General features: G+C 46.3%; 1 pseudogene; it reads left to right on the top strand.

Annotated features, from left to right (window-relative positions):
• The first annotated feature begins 4,306 nt into the window (after nucleotides 1–4,306).
• Nucleotides 4,307–4,626, top strand: LOC122432608 (annotated as a pseudogene).
• The last annotated feature ends 2,356 nt before the right edge of the window (nucleotides 4,627–6,982 follow it).

The following is a 6,982-nucleotide window of genomic DNA, read 5'->3' on the forward strand; positions in this document are numbered from 1 at the left end:
CCTCCAGGCTTTCTAAACTCTCAACCATGGTTTCCAGGAGCTTTCAACAATTTTAGGCAGGGTCTTGAGATGATCCTGGTCCCCATCCCTCCAGAGTCCGCCAGAGACAGCTGCCCACCCCGAGCTGACCCCCTTGAAGCCTTCCTCCTTCCCCAGTCATGTCCAGCCATGTGCCCAGCTCTGGGGAATAAAAAGAATTGATGGGGAAGGGTGCTGGCACCAGGGATCCGGGAAAGGACAGGGAACATTGGTTCCTCCAGCCAGAGCAGACTTGGACTCTAAAAATAGTTTCATGATGTAAACCCTTGAACAAAGTCTTCTTTGGCTCCAGGAATAAAAATTCTCCGTTTGGAATTCAATCGAAGGCTTTGTTACAAATACTGTACATGACAGAACCTATGAATATCTCCAGCTAATTGCTCCCAGTTTTGTAATCTCTGTGGCAAGAATTCCAGCCAGGTCAATTACAGGGAGTGGGCGTGCTTGACAAGGGGGAGGGGGACCCAAGTTCCTGTAAATCAGGCCATGTTTGGCTTGGTACCCAACTCAGAAGCCCGTTGTGTGACTGGCTCTAAATGCTGTGCTCCCAGCCCAAACCTGTTGGATTCTCAGTCTGTCATGGTGGGGGTGGCAACACAGAACGCAGAGGGGACATGCACTTCATCCAGGCTTCGGATGAGGCACGGTCTCAGACGGCAAGCCAGTTTTCATGAGTTTGGTGAGACGCAAGAAGGGATTGCTGAAAGCCCCAGCTGTATTCTTTGTAAATGGGATCAATCCAAACCTACCATCTGGTTCTTATTAGGGAAGCTCCAGGCCTGGGGTGGGGTAGGTGGCTCCATCCTCCCCAAAGGAGACCCAAGCTCCTCACCGTCAGAAACGACGGATATCGAGAATTCAGAAAATGGAGGCCGAATCATTTGGTCCATGGCTCTGGCCCAACAGAAGACTCACTTCAAATTCGTACCTGCAAGGGCCCCCCAAGTGTAAAACTTTATGAAAAGAAGTCTGCATCACTTCTTCCATGATGTACCACCGGTTGGGGCTGAGTGACTGAGAATTATTTATCTGTTGCTCCAAGAATCATCTGAAACAGCTAAGGTTAGTGAAGGTTAATGATGTTAATGTTTAGAAATATTCTCAGGTTGGAGGGGGACACAGATCATCCCACCCACACATAGACCTAAGGGCAAGTTACACACAAGCAGAGCAGAGCGATACTTAACCCAGCTCCTTTCCTGTCATTCAGTCGCTCAATCATGCCCGACTCTTTGCGACCCAGTGGCCTGTAGCCCTCTGGCTCCTCTGTCCATGGGATTTCCCAGGCCAGAGTACTGGAGTGGGTTGCTATTTCTTTCTCCAGGGGATCTTCCTGACTCTGGGATTGAATCCCATTGCAGGTGGATTCTTTACTATCTGAGCCACCAGGAAGGCCCAGCCTGTCTCCAGACTGTTCTTTAAATGAAGTTGGACATGGCCCTTCAGATCTTAGTCCCTGATTGTGTTGGTTTTGTTTGCTTGCTCGGTTTCTTTTCTTTAAAAAAAACACAACACTTTTTATTTTATATTGGAGTGTAGCCAATTAACAGAGGGGTGACAGTTTCAGGTGGGCAGCAAAGGGACCCAGCCATACGTAATATGTATCCGTTTTCCCTCCACACTCCCCACCCATCCCGGCTGCCACATAATACTGAGCAGAATTCCCTGTGCTATTCAGTAGGTCCTTGTTGATTATCCATTTTAAATATAGCAAAGTGTGCAAGTCCATCCCAAACTCCCTGACTATCCCTTCCTCACATTCTTCCCCCAGCAACCAAAAGTTCATTCTCTGTGAGTCTGTTTCTGTTTTGTAAATATAAGATCGTTAGTATCATTTCTTTTTAGATTGCATGTATAAGAGATATCATGATATTTCTCTTTCTCTGTCTGACTTACTTCACTCAGGGTGACAGTCTCTAGGCCCACTGGTTTCTTTTCTAATTAATTATTTTTAATGTGCAATTTTTTAAGGGACTGTTATATTCCAGTACTAGGTGCTGGGAATTCAATAAAGAGCAAGACTGGCCAGGACACCTGCCTTCTTGGAATTTACCATCCAACTGGGTGGTGATGCTGTGAGAAGCAGAGATCCTCAGAGGGTACCAGGAGATGCTGCCTCGTAGATGGTGGCCTATTTTGTTTGGAGGTTTGACTTTGCTTTGTTTCGGAAGATTGGCCTCTGATGATGGTAGTTTGGGGTATAGTGCTTTCAATATGATCTTTACTTGTTATGTTCTTAATCAATGACATCTTGGGCCGTAACTGAAACCTCCTCTTGGCTAAAGCGACATGAATGATCCATCCCAAATTGCTTGGAAATGTCAGGAAGACAAGCTCATGGGCTGCTGTCACCAATTCAAGTCAGTGCTCGAGAATACCCATCAGTGACCTCTGAGGCCAAACGCCATGGATTGTGGTCACCTTTTCGTTGCCAGGCTCTGCAGTGGTCCTTGTGGAGCATTCGTCTAGGTGACTGCCCTGAGCAGAGGTCTCTTCTTCAGGGTGATGACATCTTTGCAGGGATTGAGCTGGCACCTCACACCAAGAGTTTAGATCTAAAATGAAAGGCACTTAGAGGGAAGGTTTGCACAAGACTTTTCTAAAAACATCAGCTACAGATGTGCAGAGAAGCTCCTTATGGGAAGCTGTGGAAACTGCAGGCTGATTGAACACTCCCCCCAGTGTTTTCTACACAACCTGGGGAGAAGCTGCTCTTGAGACAGCCCTGGCCTACACAGACTCTGGAGGCCACAGCTAAGAAATCACCATTTAACTAGACCTCCCAGGTTAACATGGCATTCCACCAGCCTTTCTCCCCTCCATGCCCCAGAGCCTTTCCTCTGGGCCTCCCAACTGTGCATCCGCTTCCTTGGAGTCTCAGAAACCAGCTTCCAGACAGATGCTGAGCCTGGAAAGAGTGGCTTCCTGAGGGCACCATGTTTGACCAGCCATCACTGTGGCTCGCTGGTGAATGCAGTGTGGGCAGAACATGGGCCGTCTCCTAGGTTTCCAGTCCACAGCATCATCTAACCCTCCGTCTTCTGGAAACCTAGACGTGGGTTTTATTTTTAATTTACCTTCTGATGAAAATCAGTTCCAAACGTAGAATTGGCGGGATTCCTAAAAGCTGTTAATATTCATCCTTCACCATGTTATAAATCTTCTCTAATGCGTCCCCTTACGAGAGCCAAACAGACAAATTTCATATTCCTCTCTCCTTCCTCTTCTCCCTTCTTTCTTCTCTTCTGCTTCCTCGCCTCCCTCTCCCCGCTAGCAAGGGGGGAGTGCGAAGGGGCATGTGGGCCTCCGACTTTCTGTTTGTGCATAGGAATTACTCTCAAGGCAACAATTTTCCCAACAACGATGTAATTATGAAATATTACCCCAACACATTGGGTATTATTGAATGTGCCATTTCTGGATCCTGGCCAAAGGCTTTGGCAGAAACGGGACTCAAAGGAGGAGAGGAGGGAGAAAAATTGTGCACACGTCTCCCTTTCCGCCCTGCTTTTGAATTAAACCACATGTAAGTTTTGTAGCCGCGCACAGCAGAAAGGAACAGCTCCAAACACATGTTTTGGAGCAGAGATCTTGTCTAGGGGATTTTGAAAATTAGCGGCTGAAACAATAGAACATGAAGTCAGGGCATGTGGAAGTGATTGAGGGCCACTGCCATGTACAGTAAGAGCTGTTAATCAGCGCCTCACTACTGGCTGCTCGGAGACAGGATTTGAGTAAACAGGGAGCTCTGCTCAATCACTAAGCCAAGGGTCGTGAGGATCCTGGTGTCAGGGATCCCATTTACCCTTGGGAAGGAGGTAGACTTAATGACAACGACGAATTCCTTAGCAAAGCAAACCCTAGATGGATGCTCGAGCAGAAACCTCATCCACTGGGTAATAATTACATGTGCTCAGGGCTCCGAGGAGTCCTGGCACTGTTTCCAGCCTTGAGTACCAAGCCATCGCCAAGAAGCACCCCCAAAGCTAGGGTGTGTACGGTCTCCTCATGTTTCAGTCATTCACCCATTGGTTCATTTATGAATGCCTTCAATACATATGTTCAAGCAGTACTGATTGTATAACCACTATGAACACTTACTGTGGACCGTGTAAGAATCTGGTCTCTACTCTGAAAAGACCTACTACCTAATGAACACAGAAAACCTATCATTATGACCAGCTAAATTAACAATAGAAGATGTGGGCTCTCCCTTACTCTCTCTTTGAAAGGCCAAAGCAATGCGGAGATGGTAGTGACTGTGAGCCTCCTCAACAAGCCCTGGAGGCAGATGACCCTGGAGGAGCTGCAGGAGTGGGAGGAGGAGGAGTTGAACGTGGGGCCATTCTCCGTGCTCACGAAGTTGGTCAAGAACAGCACGAAAGGGCTCATCAACCGCCGGAACAACAGAACGCTCCTGGGCTGGGTGAGGGCATTCAACACGTGTGGGAGAATTTGAAGGAGATGTGGACCCAGGTCCCCAAGAAGTCCAAGCCAGTCAACAAGGACCACTGCATCTCAAAGATGCTCCTGTGCAAAGACTTGGTCACCATGGTCTTGCAAAACCCACTCATTGCTTTCAAGTAGAGGTCCCCGCCCTGCCATCAGAACTTGCCCCCTTGTTTTGTGAAGACCTGCCCTTTGTACTTGGGATAATAAAGCCCTGAGTTTAAAAAAAAAAAATAGAAGACGTGACATCTGGAAACATATATGGTGAAACGTAAAGGAATAATGCAGACAAGGAACTTTCAAGGAGTTTAGGAGAGGGTGCTGAGATTGCTGTGGTCCAGGATCACCTGAAAGGGATGAGGTTGGAGCCGGGCTGTGGATGGGAAGGAAGGAGGAGAAGAGGCACTCCAGGTGAGATAGGCCAGCCTGAGCAGGGATGAAGTCCTTTTTCTTTTGCTTCATTCACATGTAAAAACCACGCAAAAGCTCCGCCATCCAGGGTGGGGCTGAGCAGAGGAGGCTGACACTGACAAGCACTGTCAGAAAGGATGGCCAGTGATGCTTCCATTTGGATGGGCCCTAATCTACTCTGAATGGTAGTCTTTGTAAGAGGAGGAGCTTAGGACCCACAGAGAGACACCAAGGCTGCACAGGCACTGAGAAATAATCTTGAAGAAGCAGCGAGAACGGGGCACCTGCAAGCCAAGGAGCAGGGGGGTCTCAAGAGACGCCACACCTGCTCACACTCTGGTCTGGGACTTCTGGCCTTCAGAACTGTGGGAATATTAAGTACTCCTGTTTAAGCCACCCAGTCTGTGGTATTCCATAACGGCAACCCTCACAGACCAATACATATGGCTTTTCTCATTGCATTTGCTGATGTAAAATATATTAACAAATTTTAAAATGTTAATTCATGCTTGCAGTCTTAGGATAATTGACCAAAGTGATTTAGGATGACTTAATATTGCTTTTTAAAAACATACTTACTTCTTCTTGGTTGCCCTGGGTCTTCTTTGCTGCGCGCAGGTTTTCTCTTGTTGCAGAGGGGCCGCTCTCTGGCTGTGGTACACGGGCTTCTCATGCAGTGCCTCCTCTTGTTGCAGAGCATGGGCTCTAGCATGCAGTATCAGTGGTTGTGCCACTTGGGTTTAGTCACCCCAAAGCATGTGGAATCTTCCTGGACCAGGGATCGAACCTGTGTCCCTTACATTAGCAGGTGGATTCTTAACCACTGGCCCACCAGGCAAGTCCTAAACTATGTTAGTCAAGACAGAGATGTGTTGGTACAGGAAGAGAGAGATATAGAAGGGATTAGACAGTCCAGAAACACATCCAGACATTTATGGAAACTTGTTCCATGACAGAGAAAGTATTCACCCTTCTGGAAACAGGAGAGGGTGAACAAAGTGGGTCAAATTCCTCCAGAGAGAATCTGGAAAGAGAAAATCCAAATGACCAATAAATATATGAAAAATGCCCAACCACATCAGCAGTCAAGGAAATTAAAAGGCCACAGTGAAATACTATTGCGTAACTTACAATGTCTGACAACGTGATGAATCGGCAATAATATGGAGTAACGGGAATTCATATCTTCTGTCAGGAATTTAATCTGAACAACCACTTTACAGATGGATTTAGGCATACGTATAGTCAAGCTGAAGATGTACGAACTCTGTAATCCAGCTATTCCATTTCTAACAATCTATCATAGAGAAACTTGCACACAAGTTTCTCTATAGGCTCAGAGGAAGTGCAAAATGTTCAAACAGCACTATCTGTCATGGGGAAAACTGGATATTTTGTCTAAATTTCCATCAATAGGCAAATTTCTGCCTTGCTTCTGAATTCTCAACACTTACAACAATGCCTGATAAAACTACTCTAGAAATATTGTTTGCATCAATAAATCAGTGTAAAAATAAAAGATGTTCCCAAGTCCTTCCATCCATCAAGAATCTAAGTGGGAAAAGAGGGCTTTCAATAGAATTTTCCATGTTGTCTCTTAGTCTGTACAGTCTGGGGTTCACCTCCTCAGGGCTTAGCAATTTGTGATTTCTCTCTTCTACAGCAAACTGAGAAGAAGGTTCTTGTAGCTTCTCATTTTTCTGCCTCCACTATTGCTACTAAAAATCACCATCATGGCCTTCTGGAAAAAGAATTCTCTCCCCTGTAAGGCTTTGTCACCTACTGGAAAAATATTTCCTACCAAAACACATCTCCACCAAAGCACGCACGTTTTCTAAAATGGGACATAGCCCTCTCTGTATGTATTTATCCACCTAATCTACATGCATTAATATATATTCTTACTCATATGATCAGAGATATCAGTGCTTCTGATGCCATATTTGTCAACAAGCCTGAGAGTTAGCATGAGTTCCTGAGACTTGCAGTCTTGTGACACTACACATCCTAGGTCACCATCAAAAAACTTCCATGGGGACATTGGTGTTGGAGGGCCACCTCAATCTGTTCCTTCAGGATAATC

Source organism: Cervus canadensis, chromosome 31 (assembly GCF_019320065.1).
Source record: "Cervus canadensis isolate Bull #8, Minnesota chromosome 31, ASM1932006v1, whole genome shotgun sequence".
Lineage (NCBI taxonomy): Eukaryota > Metazoa > Chordata > Mammalia > Artiodactyla > Cervidae > Cervus > Cervus canadensis.